Genomic DNA, 13,267 nt, shown 5'->3' with positions numbered 1-13,267 from the left:
GGGAAGGGAAGGGAAGGGAAGGGAAGGGAAGGGAAGGGAAGGTTCCGGGAAGGGAAGGGAAGGGAAGGGAAGGGAAGGGAAGGTTCAGGGTAGGGAAGGGAAGGGAAGGTTCAGGGAAGCGAAGGGAAGGGAAGGGAAGGGAAGGGAAGGGAAGGGAAGGGAAGGGAAGGGAAGGGAAGGTTCAGGGAAGGATCGGGAAGGGAAGGGAAGGGAATGGGAAGGTTCCGGGAAAGGAAGGGAAGGGAAGGGAAGGGAAGGGAAGGGAAGGGAAGGGAAGGGAAGGGAAGGGAAGGGAAGGGAAGGGAAGGGAAAGGGATGGGAAGGGAAGGGAAGGGAAGGTTCAGGGAAGGTTCAGGGAAGGGAAGGTTCAGGGACGGTTCAGGGAAGGTTCAGGGAAGGTTCACGGAATGTTCAGGGAAGGTTCAAGGAAGGGAAGGTTCAGGAAAGGATCAGGCAAGGGAAGGGAAGGGAAGGGAAGGGAAGGGAAGGGAAGGGAAGGGAAGGGAACGGAAGGTTCCGGGATGGTTCCGGGAAGGGAAGGGAAGGGAAGGGAAGGGAAGGGAAGGGAAGGGAAGGGAAGGGAAGGGAAGGGAAGGGAAGGGAAGGGGAGGGAAGGGAAGGGAAAGGGAAGGGAAGGGAAGGGAAGGGAAGGGAAGGGAAGGGAAGGGATGGGAAGGGAAGGGAAGGGAAGGGAAGGGAAGGGAAGGGAAGGGAAGGGAAGGGAAGGGAAGGGAAGGGAAGGGAAGGGAAGGGAAGAGAAGGGAAGAGAAGCGAAGGGAAGGGAAGGGAAGGGAAGGTTCCGGGAAGGGAAGGGAAGGGAAGGGAAGGGAAGGGAAGGGAAGGGAATGTTCAGGGAAGGATCGGGAAGGGAAGGGAAGGGAATGGGAAGGTTCCGGGAAAGGAAGGGAAGGGAAGGGAAGGGAAGGGAAGGGAAGGGAAGGGAAGGGAAGGGAAGGGAAGGGAAGGGAAGGGAAGGGAAGAGAAGGGAAGAGAAGGGAAGGGAAGGGAAGGTTCCGGGAATGGTTCCGGGAAGGTTCCGGGAAGGGAAGGGAAGGGAAGGGAAGGGAAGAGAAGGGAAGGGAAGGGAAGGGAAGAGAAGGGAACGGAAGGGAAGGTTCCGGTAATAGTTCCGGGAAGGGAAGGTTCAGGGAAGGTTCAGGGAAGGGAAGGTTCAGGGAAGGTTCAGGGAAGGTTCAGGGAAGGTTCAGGGAACGTTCAGGGAAGGGGAGGTTCAGGAAAGGATCAGGAAAGGGAAGGGAAGGGAAGGGAAGGGAAGGGAAGGGAAGGGAAGGGAAGGGAAGGGAAGGGAAGGGAAGGGAAGGTTCCGGGAAGGGAAGGGAAGGGAAGGGAAGGGAAGGGAAGGTTCAGGGAAGGGAAGGGAAGGGAAGGTTCAGGGAAGCGAAGGGAAGGGAAGGGAAGGGAAGGGAAGGGAAGGGAAGGGAAGGGAAGGGAAGGGAAGGGAAGGTTCAGGGAAGGATCGGGAAGGGAAGGGAAGGTTCAGGGAAGGTTCCGGGAAAGGAAGGGAAGGGAAGGGAAGGGAAGGGAAGGGAAGGGAAGGGAAGGGAAGGGAAGGGAAGGGAAGGGAAGGGAAGGGAAGGGAAGGGAAAGGGATGGGAAGGGAAGGGAAGGGAAGGTTCAGGGAAGGTTCAGGGAAGGGAAGGTTCAGGGAAGGTTCAGGGAAGGGAAGGTTCAGGGACGGTTCAGGGAAGGTTCAGGGAAGGTTCACGGAATGTTCAGGGAAGGTTCAAGGAAGGGAAGGTTCAGGAAAGGATCAGGCAAGGGAAGGGAAGGGAAGGGAAGGGAAGGGAAGGGAAGGGAAGGGAAGGGAAGGGAAGGGAACGGAAGGTTCCGGGATGGTTCCGGGAAGGGAAGGGAAGGGAAGGGAAGGGAAGGGAAGGGAAGGGAAGGGAAGGGAAGGGAAGGGAAGGGAAGGGGAGGGAAGGGAAGGGAAAGGGAAGGGAAGGGAAGGGAAGGGAAGGGAAGGGAAGGGAAGGGAAGGGAAGGGAAGGGAAGGGATGGGAAGGGAAGGGAAGGGAAGGGAAGGGAAGGGAAGGGAAGGGAAGGGAAGGGAAGGGAAGGGAAGGGAAGGGAAGAGAAGGGAAGAGAAGCGAAGGGAAGGGAAGGGAAGGGAAGGTTCCGGGAAGGGAAGGGAAGGGAAGGGAAGGGAAGGGAAGGGAAGGGAAGGGAATGTTCAGGGAAGGATCGGGAAGGGAAGGGAAGGGAATGGGAAGGTTCCGGGAAAGGAAGGGAAGGGAAGGGAAGGGAAGGGAAGGGAAGGGAAGGGAAGGGAAGGGAAGGGAAGGGAAGGGAGGGGAAGGGAAGGGAAGGTTACGGAAGGGAAGGGAAGGGAAGGGAAGGGAATGGAAGGGAAGGGAAGGGAAGGTTCCGGGAAGGTTCCGGGAAGGTTCCGGGAGGGTTCCGGGAAGGGAAGGGAAGGGAAGGGAAGGGAAGGGAAGGGAAGGGAAGGGAGGGGAAGGGAAGGGAAGGGAAGGGAAGGGAACGGAAGGTTCCGGGATGGTTCCGGGAAGGGAAGGGAAGGGAAGGGAAGGGAAGGGAAGGGAAGGGAAGGGAAGGGAAGGGGAGGGAAGGGAAGGGAAAGGGAAGGGAAGGGAAGGGAAGGGAAGGGAAGGGAAGGGAAGGGAAGGGAAGGGAAGGGATGGGAAGGGAAGGGAAGGGAAGGGAAGGGAAGGGAAGGGAAGGGAAGGGAAGGGAAGGGAAGGGAAGGGAAGGGAAGGGAAGGGAAGAGAAGGGAAGAGAAGCGAAGGGAAGGGAAGGGAAGGGAAGGTTCCGGGAAGGGAAGGGAAGGGAAGGGAAGGGAAGGGAAGGGAAGGGAATGTTCAGGGAAGGATCGGGAAGGGAAGGGAAGGGAATGGGAAGGTTCCGGGAAAGGAAGGGAAGGGAAGGGAAGGGAAGGGAAGGGAAGGGAAGGGAAGGGAAGGGAAGGGAAGGGAAGGGAGGGGAAGGGAAGGGAAGGTTACGGAAGGGAAGGGAAGGGAAGGGAAGGGAATGGAATGGAAGGGAAGGGAAGGTTCCGGGAAGGTTCCGGGAAGGTTCCGGGAGGGTTCCGGGAAGGGAAGGGAAGGGAAGGGAAGGGAAGGGAAGGGAAGGGAGGGGAAGGGAAGGGAAGGGAAGGGAAGGGAAGGGAAGGGAAGGGAAGGGAAGGGAAGGGAAGGGAAGGGAAGGGAAGGGAAGGGAAGGGAAGGGAAGGGAAGGGAAGGGAAGGGAAGGGAAGGGAAGGGAAGGGAAGGGAAGGGAAGGGAAGGGAAGGTTTCGGGAAGGGAAGGGAAGGGACGGGAATGGAAGGGAAGGTTTCGGGAAGGGAATGGAAGGAAAGGTTCCGGGAAGGTTCCGAGAAGGGATGGGAAGGTTCTGGGAAGGTACCGGGAAGGGAACGGAAGGGAAGGGAAGGGAAGGGAAGGGAAGGGAAGGGAAGGGAAGGGAAGAGAAGGGAACGGAAGGGAAGGTTCCGGGAATAGTTCCGGGAAGGGAAGGGAAGGGAAGGGAAGGGAAGGGAAGGGAAGCGAAGGAAAGGGAAGTGAAGGGAAGGGAAGGGAAGGGAAGGGAAGGGAAGGGAAGGGAAGGGAAGGGAAGGGAAGGGAAGGTTTCGGAAAGGGAAGGGAAGGGAAGGTTCCGGGAAGGTTCCGAGAAGGGAAGGGAAGGTTCTGGGAAGGGAAGGGTAGGGAAGGGAAGGGAAGGGAAGGTTCCGGGAATGGTTCCCGGAATGTTCCAGGAAGGTTCCTGGAAGGGAAGGGAAGGGAAGGGAAGGGAAGGGAAGGGAAGGGAAGGGAAGAGAAGGGAACGGAAGGGAATGTTCCGGGAATAGTTCCGGGAAGGGAATGGAAGGGAAGGAAAGGGAAGGGAATCGAAGTGAAGGGAAGGGAAGGGAAGGGAAGGGAAGGGAAGGGAAGGGAAGGGACGGGAAGGGAAGGGAAGGGAAGGGAAGGGTAAGTTCCGGGAAGGGAAGGGAAGGGAAGGGAAGGGAAGGGAAGGGAAGGGAAGGGAAGGGAAGGAAAGGGAAGGCAAGGTTCAGGGAATGGAAGGGAAGGGAAGGGAAGGGAAGGGAAGGGAAGGGAAGGGAAGGGAAGGGAAGGGAAGGGAAGGCAAGGTTCAGGGAAGGGAAGGGAAGGGAAGGGAAGGGAAGGGAAGGGAATGGGAAGGGAAGGGAAGGGAAGGGAAGGCAAGGTTCAGGGAAGGGAAGGGAAGGGAAGGGAAGGGAAGGGAATGGGAAGGGAAGGGAAGGGAAGGGAAGGGAAGGGAAGGGAGGGGAGGGGAAGGGAAGGGAAGGGAAGGGAAGGGAAGGGAAGGGAAGGGAAGGGAAGGGAAGAGAAGGGAAGAGAAGGGAAGGGAAGGGAAGGTTCCGGGAATGGTTCCGGGAAGGTTCCGGGAAGGGAAGGGAAGGGAAGGGAAGGGAAGAGAAGGGAAGGGAAGGGAAGGGAAGAGAAGGGAACGGAAGGGAAGGTTCCGGTAATAGTTCCGGGAAGGGAAGGTTCAGGGAAGGTTCAGGGAATGGAAGGTTCAGGGAAGGTTCAGGGAAGGTTCAGGGAAGGTTCAGGGAACGTTCAGGGAAGGGGAGGTTCAGGAAAGGATCAGGAAAGGGAAGGGAAGGGAAGGGAAGGGAAGGGAAGGGAAGGGAAGGGAAGGGAAGGGAAGGGAAGGGAAGGGAAGGGAAGGTTCCGGGAAGGGAAGGGAAGGGAAGGGAAGGGAAGGGAAGGGAAGGGAAGGTTCAGGGAAGGGAAGGGAAGGGAAGGTTCAGGGAAGGGAAGGGAAGGGAAGGGAAGGGAAGGGAAGGGAAGGGAAGGGAAGGTTCAGGGAAGGATCGGGAAGGGAAGGGAAGGGAATGGGAAGGTTCCGGGAAAGGAAGGGAAGGGAAGGGAAGGGAAGGGAAGGGAAGGGAAGGGAAGGGAAGGGAGGGGAAAGGGAAGGGAAGGGAAGGGAAGGGAAGGTTCAGGGAAGGTTCAGGGAAGGGAAGGTTCAGGGAAGGTTCTGGGAAGGGAAGGTTCAGGGACGGTTCAGGGAAGGTTCAGGGAAGGTTCACGGAATGTTCAGGGAAGGTTCAAGGAAGGGAAGGTTCAGGAAAGGATCAGGCAAGGGAAGGGAAGGGAAGGGAAGGGAAGGGAAGGGAAGGGAAGGGAAGGGAACGGAAGGTTCCGGGATGGTTCCGGGAAGGGAAGGGAAGGGAAGGGAAGGGAAGGGAAGGGAAGGGAAGGGAAGGGAAGGGAAGAGAAGGGAACGGAAGGGAATGTTCCGGGAATAGTTCCGGGAAGGGAAGGGAAGGGAAGGAAAGGGAAGGGAATCGAAGTGAAGGGAAGGGAAGGGAAGGGAAGGGAAGGGAAGGGAAGGGAAGGGAATGGGAAGGGAAGGGAAGGGAAGGGAAGGCAAGGTTCAGGGAAGGGAAGGGAAGGGAAGGGAAGGGAAGGGAATGGGAAGGGAAGGGAAGGGAAGGGAAGGGAAGGGAAGGGAGGGGAGGGGAAGGGAAGGGAAGGGAAGGGAAGGGAAGGGAAGGGAAGGGAAGGGAAGAGAAGGGAAGAGAAGGGAAGGGAAGGGAAGGTTCCGGGAATGGTTCCGGGAAGGTTCCGGGAAGGGAAGGGAAGGGAAGGGAAGGGAAGAGAAGGGAAGGGAAGGGAAGGGAAGAGAAGGGAACGGAAGGGAAGGTTCCGGTAATAGTTCCGGGAAGGGAAGGTTCAGGGAAGGTTCAGGGAAGGGAAGGTTCAGGGAAGGTTCAGGGAAGGTTCAGGGAAGGTTCAGGGAACGTTCAGGGAAGGGGAGGTTCAGGAAAGGATCAGGAAAGGGAAGGGAAGGGAAGGGAAGGGAAAGGGAAGGGAAGGGAAGGGAAGGGAAGGGAAGGGAAGGTTCCGGGAAGGGAAGGGAAGGGAAGGGAAGGGAAGGGAAGGTTCAGGGAAGGGAAGGGAAGGGAAGGGAAGGGAAGGGAAGGGAAGGGAAGGGAAGGGAAGGGAAGGGAAGGTTCAGGGAAGGATCGGGAAGGGAAGGGAAGGGAATGGGAAGGTTCCGGGAAAGGAAGGGAAGGGAAGGGAAGGGAAGGGAAGGGAAGGGAAGGGAAGGGAGGGGAAAGGGAAGGGAAGGGAAGGGAAGGGAAGGTTCAGGGAAGGTTCAGGGAAGGGAAGGTTCAGGGAAGGTTCTGGGAAGGGAAGGTTCAGGGACGGTTCAGGGAAGGTTCAGGGAAGGTTCACGGAATGTTCAGGGAAGGTTCAAGGAAGGGAAGGTTCAGGAAAGGATCAGGCAAGGGAAGGGAAGGGAAGGGAAGGGAAGGGAAGGGAAGGGAAGGGAAGGGAAGGGAACGGAAGGTTCCGGGATGGTTCCGGGAAGGGAAGGGAAGGGAAGGGAAGGGAAGGGAAGGGAAGGGAAGAGAAGGGAACGGAAGGGAATGTTCCGGGAATAGTTCCGGGAAGGGAAGGGAAGGGAAGGAAAGTGAAGGGAATTGAAGTGAAGGGAAGGGAAGAGAAGGGAAGGGAAGGGAAGGGAAGGGAAGGGAAGGGAAGGGAAGGGAAGGGAAGGGAAGGGAATGGAAGGGAAAAGAAGGGAAGGGAAGAGAAGGGAAGGGTAAGTTCCGGGAAGGGAAGGGAAGGGAAGGGAAGGGAAGGGAAGGGAAGGGAAGGGAAGGGAAGGGAAGGGAAGGGAAGGCAAGGTTCAGGGAATGGAAGGGAAGGGAAGGGAAGGGAAGGGAAGGGAAGGGAAGGGAAGGGAAGGGAAGGGAAGGGAAGGCAAGGTTCAGGGAAGGGAAGGGAAGGGAAGGGAAGGGAAGGGAAGGGAAGGGAAGGTTCCGGGAAGGTTCCGGGAAGGGAAGGGAAGGGAAGGGAAGGGAAGGGAAGGGAAGGGAGGGGAGGGGAAGGGAAGGGAAGGGAAGGGAAGGGAAGGGAAGGGAAGGGAAGGGAAGGGAAGGGAAGGGAAGGGAAGGGAAGGGAAGAGAAGGGAAGAGAAGGGAAGGGAAGGGAAGGTTCCGGGAATGGTTCCGGGAAGGTTCCGGGAAGGGAAGGGAAGGGAAGGGAAGGGAAGAGAAGGGAAGGGAAGGGAAGGGAAGGGAAGAGAAGGGAACGGAAGGGAATGTTCCGGTAATAGTTCCGGGAAGGGAAGTTTCAGGGAAGGTTCAGGGAAGGGAAGGTTCAGGGAAGGTTCAGGGAAGGTTCAGGGAAGGTTCAGGGAACGTTCAGGGAAGGGGAGGTTCAGGAAAGGATCAGGAAAGGGAAGGGAAGGGAAGGGAAGGGAAGGGAAGGGAAGGGAAGGGAAGGGAAGGGAAGGGAAGGGAAGGGAAGGGAAGGTTCCGGGAAGGGAAGGTAAGGGAAGGGAAGGGAAGGGAAGGGAAGGTTCAGGGAAGGGAAGGGAAGGGAAGGTTCAGGGAAGGGAAGGGAAGGGAAGGGAAGGGAAGGGAAGGGAAGGGAAGGTTCAGGGAAGGTTCAGGGAAGGATCGGGAAGGGAAGGGAAGGGAATGGGAAGGTTCCGGGAAAGGAAGGGAAGGGAAGGGAAGGGAAGGGAAGGGAAGGGAAGGGAAGGGAAGGGAAGGGAAGGGAAGGGAAGGGAAAGGGAAGGGAAGGGAAGGGAAGGGAAGGGAAGGGAAGGGAAGGTTCAGGGAAGGTTCAGGGAAGGGAAGGTTCAGGGAAGGTTCAGGGAAGGGAAGGTTCAGGGACGGTTCAGGGAAGGTTCAGGGAAGGTTCACGGAATGTTCAGGGAAGGTTCAAGGAAGGGAAGGTTCAGGAAAGGATCAGGCAAGGGAAGGGAAGGGAAGGGAAGGGAAGGGAAGGGAAGGGAAGGGAACGGAAGGTTCCGGGATGGTTCCGGGAAGGGAAGGGAAGGGAAGGGAAGGGAAGGGAAGGGAAGGGAAGGGAAGGGAAGGGAAGGGAAGGGAAGGGAAGGGAAGGGAAGGGAAGGGAAGGGAAGGGAAGAGAAGGGAAGAGAAGGGAAGGGAAGGGAAGGGAAGGGAAGGTTCCGGGAAGGGAAGGGAAGGGAAGGGAAGGGAAGGGAACCTTCAGGGAAGGTTCAGGGAAGGGAAGGTTCAGGGAAGGTTCAGGGAAGGTTCAGGGAAGTTTCAGGGAAGGTTCAGGGAAGGTTCAAGGAAGGGAAGGTTCAGGAAAGGATCAGGCAAGGGAAGGGAAGGGAAGGGAAGGGAAGGGAAGGGAAGGGAAGGGAACGGAAGGATCCGGGATGGTTCCGGGAAGGGAAGGGAAGGGAAGGGAAGGGAAGGGAAAGGAAGGGAAGGGAAGGGAAGGGAAGGGAAGGGAAAGGGAAGGGAAGGGAAGGGAAGGGAAGGGAAGGGAAGGGAAGGGAAGGGAAGGGAAGGGAAGGGAAGGGAAGGGAAGGGAAGGGAAGGGAAGGGAAGGTTCCGGGAAGGGAAGGGAAGGGAAGGGAAGGGAAGGGAAGGGAAGAGAAGGGAAGAGAAGGGAAGGGAAGGGAAGGTTCCGGGAATGGTTCCGGGAAGGTTCCGGGAAGGTTCCGGGAAGGGAAGGGAAGGGAAGGGAAGGGAAGGGAAGAGAAGGGAACGGAAGGGAAGGTTCCGGTAATAGTTCCGGGAAGGGAAGGTTCAGGGAAGGTTCAGGGAAGGGAAGGTTCAGGGAAGGTTCAGGGAAGGTTCAGGGAACGTTCAGGGAACGTTCAGGGAAGGGGAGGTTCAGGAAAGGATCAGGAAAGGGAAGGGAAGGGAAGGGAAGGGAAGGGAAGGTTCAGGGAAGGGAAGGGAAGGTTCAGGGAAGGGAAGGGAAGGGAACGGAAGGGAAGGGAAGGGAAGGGAAGGTTCAGGGAAGGATCGGGAAGGGAAGGGAAGGGAATGGGAAGGTTCCGGGAAAGGAAGGGAAGGGAAGGTTCAGGGAAGGGAAGGGAAAGGAAGGGAAGGGAAGGGAAGGGAAGGGAAGGGAAGGGAAGGGAAGGGAAGGGAAGGGAAGGGAAGGGGAGGGAAGGGAAGGGAAGGGAAGGGAAGGGAAGGGGAGGGAAGGGAAGGGAAGGGAAGGGAAGGGAAGGGGAGGGAAGGGAAGGGAATGGAAGGGAAGGGAAGGGAAGGGAAGGGAAGGGAAGGGAAGGGAAGGGAAGGGAAGGGAAGGGAAGGGAAGGGAAGGGAAGGGAAGGGAAGGGAAGGGAAGGGAAGGGAAATGAAAGGAGGGGAAAGAAGGGAAGGGAAGGTTCCGGGAAGGTTACGGGAGGGTTCCGGGAAGATTCCGGGAAAGTTCCGGGAACGTCCCAGGAAGGGTATGTACCCGGAAGGGAAGGGAAGGGAAGGTTTCGGGAAAGGAAGGTTCCGGAAAGGTTCCGAGAATGTACCTGGAAGGTTCCGGGAAGGGAAGGGAAGGTTCCGGGAAGGTTCTGGGAAGGTTCCGGGAAGGTTCCGGGAAGGGAAGGTTCAGGGAAGGTTCAGGGAAGGGAAGGTTCAGGGAAGGTTCTGGGAAGGTTCAGGGAAGGTTCAGGGAAGGTTCAAGGAAGGGAAGGTTCAGGAAAGGATCAGGAAATGGAAGGGAAGGGAAGGGAAGGGAAGGGAATGGGAAGGGAACGGAAGGTTCCGGGAAGGTTCCAGGAAGGTTCCGGGAAGGTTCGGGAAGGGAAGGGAAGGGAAGGGAAGGGAAGGGAAGGGAAGGGAAGGGAAGGGAAGGGAAGGGAAGGGAAGGTTCCAGGAAGGGAAGGGAAGGGAAGGGAAGTTAAAGGAAGGGAAGGGAAGAGAAGGGAAGGGAAGGGAAGGGAAGGGAAGGGAAGGGAAGGGAAGGGAAGGGAAGGGAAGGGAAGGGAAGGGAAGGGAAGGTTCCGGGAAGGGAAGGTTCCGGGAAGGGAAGGGAATGGGAAGGGAAGGGAAGGGAAGGGAAGGGAAGGGGAGGGAAGGGAAGGGAAGGGAAGGGAAGGGAAGGGAAGGGAAGGGAAGGGAAGGGAAGGGAAGGGAAGGGAAGGGAAGGGAAGGGAAGGGAAGGGAAGGGAAGGGAAATGAAGGGAGGGGAAAAAGGGAAGGGAAGGTTCCGGGTAGGTTACGGGAGGGTTCCGGGAAGATTCCGGGAATGTTCCGGGAACGTCCCAGGAAGGGTATGTACCCGGAAGGGAAGGGAAGGGAAGCTTTCGGGAACGGAAGGTTCCGGAAAGGTTCCGAGAATGTACCTGGAAGGTTCCGGGAAGGGAAGGGAAGGTTCCGGGAAGGTTCTGGGAAAGTTCCGGGAAGGTTCCGGGAAGGGAAGGTTCAGGGAAGGTTCAGGGAAGGGTAGGTTCAGGGAACGTTCAGGGAAGGTTCAGGGAAGGTTCAGGGAAGGTTCAGGGAAGGTTCAAGGAAGGGAAGGTTCAGGAAAGGATCAGGCAAGGGAAGGGAAGGGAAGGGAAGGGAAGGGAAGGGAAGGGAAGGGAAGGGAAGGGAACGGAAGGTTCCGGGATGGTTCCGGGAAGGGAAGGGAAGGGAAGGTTCAGGGAAGGATCGGGAAGGGAAGGGAAGGGAATGGGAAGGTTCCGGGAAAGGAAGGGAAGGGAAGGGAAGGGAAGGGAAGGGAAGGGAAGGGAAGGGAAGGGAAGGGAAGGGAAAGGGAAGGGAAGGGAAGGGAAGGTTCAGTGAAGGTTCAGGGAAGGGAAGGTTCAGGGAAGGTTCAGGGAAGGGAAGGTTCAGGGAAGGTTAAGGGAAGGTTCAGGGAAGGTTCACGGAATGTTCAGGGAAGGTTCAAGGAAGGGAAGGTTCAGGAAAGGATCAGGCAAGGGAAGGGAAGGGAAGGGAAGGGAAGGGAAGGGAAGGGAAGGGAAGGGAAGGGAAGGGAACGGAAGGTTCCGGGATGGTTCCAGGAAGGGAAGGGAAGGGAAGGGAAGGGAAGGGAAGGGAAGGGAAGGGAAGGGCAGGGAAGGGAAGGGAAAGGGAAGGGAAGGGAAGGGAAGGGAAGGGAAGGGAAGGGAAGGGAAGGTTCAGGGAAGGTTCAGGGAAGGGAAGGTTCAGGGAAGGTTCAGGGAAGGGAAGGTTCAGGGAAGGTTCAGGGAAGGTTCAGGGAAGGTTCACGGAATGTTCAGGGAAGGTTCAAGGAAGGGAAGGTTCAGGAAAGGATCAGGCAAGGGAAGGGAAGGGAAGGGAAGGGAAGGGAAGGGAAGGGAAGGGAAGGGAAGGGAAGGGAAGGGAAGGTTCCGGGATGGTTCCGGGAAGGGAAGGGAAGGGAAGGGAAGGGAAGGGAAGGGAAGGGAAGGGAAGGGAAGGGAAGGGAAGGGAATGGAAGGGAAGGGAAAGGGAAGGGAAGGGAAGGGAAGGGAAGGGAAGGGAAGGGAAGGGAAGGGAAAGGGAAGGGAAGGGAAGGGAAGGGAAGGGAAGGGAAGGGAAGGGAAGGGAAGGGAAGGGAAGGGAAGGGAAGGGAAGGGAAGGGAAGGGAAGGGAAGGGAAGGGAAGGGAAGGGAAGGGAAGGGAAGGGAAGGGAAGGTTCAGGGAAGGTTCAGGGAAGGTTCAGGGAAGTTTCAGGGAAGGTTCAGGGAAGGTTCAAGGAAGGGAAGGTTCAGGAAAGGATCAGGCAAGGGAAGGGAAGGGAAGGGAAGGGAAGGGAAGGGAAGGGAAGGGAAGGGAAGGGAAGGGAAGGTTCCGGGATGGTTCCGGGAAGGGAAGGGAAGGGAAGGGAAGGGAAGGGAAGGGAAGGGAAGGGAAGGGAATGGAAGGGAAGGGAAAGGGAAGGGAAGGGAAGGGAAGGGAAGGGAAGGGAAGGGAAGGGAAGGGAAGGGAAGGGAAGGGAAGGGAATGGGAAGGTTCCGGGAAAGGAAGGGAAGGGAAGGGAAGGGAAGGGAAGGGAAGGGAAGGGAAGGGAAGGGAAGGGAAGGGAAGGGAAGGGAAGGGAAGGGAAGGGAAGGGAAGGGAAAGGGAAGGGAAGGGAAGGGAAGGGAAGGGAAGGGAAGGGAAGGGAAGGGAAGGGAAGGGAAGGGAAGGGAAGGGAAGGGAAGGGAAGGGAAGGGAACGTTCAGGGAAGGTTCAGGGAAGGGAAGGTTCAGGGAAGGTTCAGGGAAGGTTCAGGGAAGTTTCAGGGAAGGTTCAGGGAAGGTTCAAGGAAGGGAAGGTTCAGGAAAGGATCAGGCAAGGGAAGGGAAGGGAAGGGAAGGGAAGGGAAGGGAAGGGAAGGGAAGGGAACGGAAGGTTCCGGGATGGTTCCGGGAAGGGAAGGGAAGGGAAGGGAAGGGAAGGGAAGGGAAGGGAAAGGAAGGGAAGGGAAGGGAAGGGAAGGGAAGGGAAAGGGAAGGGAAGGGAAGGGAAGGGAAGGGAAGGGAAGGGAAGGGAAGGGAAGGGAAGGGAAGGGAAGGGAAGGGAAGGGAAGGGAAGGGAAGGGAAGGGAAGGGAAGGGAAGGGAAGGGAAGGGAAGGGAAGGGAAGGGAAGGGAAGGGAAGGGAAGGGAAGGGAAGGGAAGGGAAGGGAAGGGAAGGGAAGGTTCCGGGAAGGGAAGGGAAGGGAAGGGAAGGGAATGGGAAGGGAAGGGAAGGGAAGGGAAGGGAAGGGAAGGGAAGGGAAGGGGAGGGAAGGGAAGGGAAGGGAAGGGAAGGGAAGGGAAGGGAAGGGAAGGGAAGGGGAGGGAAGGGAAGGGAAGGGAAGGGAAGGGAAGGGAAGGGAAGGGAAGGGAAGGGAAGGGAAGGGAAGGGAAGGGAAGGGAAGGGAAATGAAGGGAGGGGAAAAAGGGAAGGGAAGGTTCCGGGTAGGTTACGGGAGGGTTCCGGGAAGATTCCGGGAATGTTCCGGGAACGTCCCAGGAAGGGTATGTACCCGGAAGGGAAGGGAAGGGAAGCTTTCGGGAACGGAAGGTTCCGGAAAGGTTCCGAGAATGTACCTGGAAGGTTCCGGGAAGGGAAGGGAAGGTTCCGGGAAGGTTCTGGGAAAGTTCCGGGAAGGTTCCGGGAAGGGAAGGTTCAGGGAAGGTTCAGGGAAGGGTAGGTTCAGGGAACGTTCAGGGAAGGTTCAGGGAAGGTTCAGGGAAGGTTCAGGGAAGGTTCAAGGAAGGGAAGGTTCAGGAAAGGATCAGGCAAGGGAAGGGAAGGGAAGGGAAGGGAAGGGAAGGGAAGGGAAGGGAACGGAAGGTTCCGGGATGGTTCCGGGAAGGGAAGGGAAGGGAAGGTTCAGGGAAGGATCGGGAAGGTAAGGGAAGGGAATGGGAAGGTTCCGGGAAAGGAAGGGAAGGGAAGGGAAGGGAAGGGAAGGGAAGGGAAGGGAAGGGAAGGGAAAGGGAAGGGAAGGGAAGGGAAGGTTCAGGGAAGGTTCAGGGAAGGGAAGGTTCAGGGAAGGTTAAGGGAAGGTTCAGGGAAGGTTCACGGAATGTTCAGGGAAGGTTCAAGGAAGGGAAGGTTCAGGAATGGATCAGGC

This window comes from Melozone crissalis, unplaced genomic scaffold (genome assembly GCF_028551555.1).
Source record: "Melozone crissalis strain CALT ecotype California unplaced genomic scaffold, PUWL_Pcris_2 ptg000178l_1, whole genome shotgun sequence".
NCBI classification, from domain to species: Eukaryota; Metazoa; Chordata; class Aves; order Passeriformes; family Passerellidae; genus Melozone; species Melozone crissalis.
Note: the sequence above shows the minus strand (reverse complement) of the source record.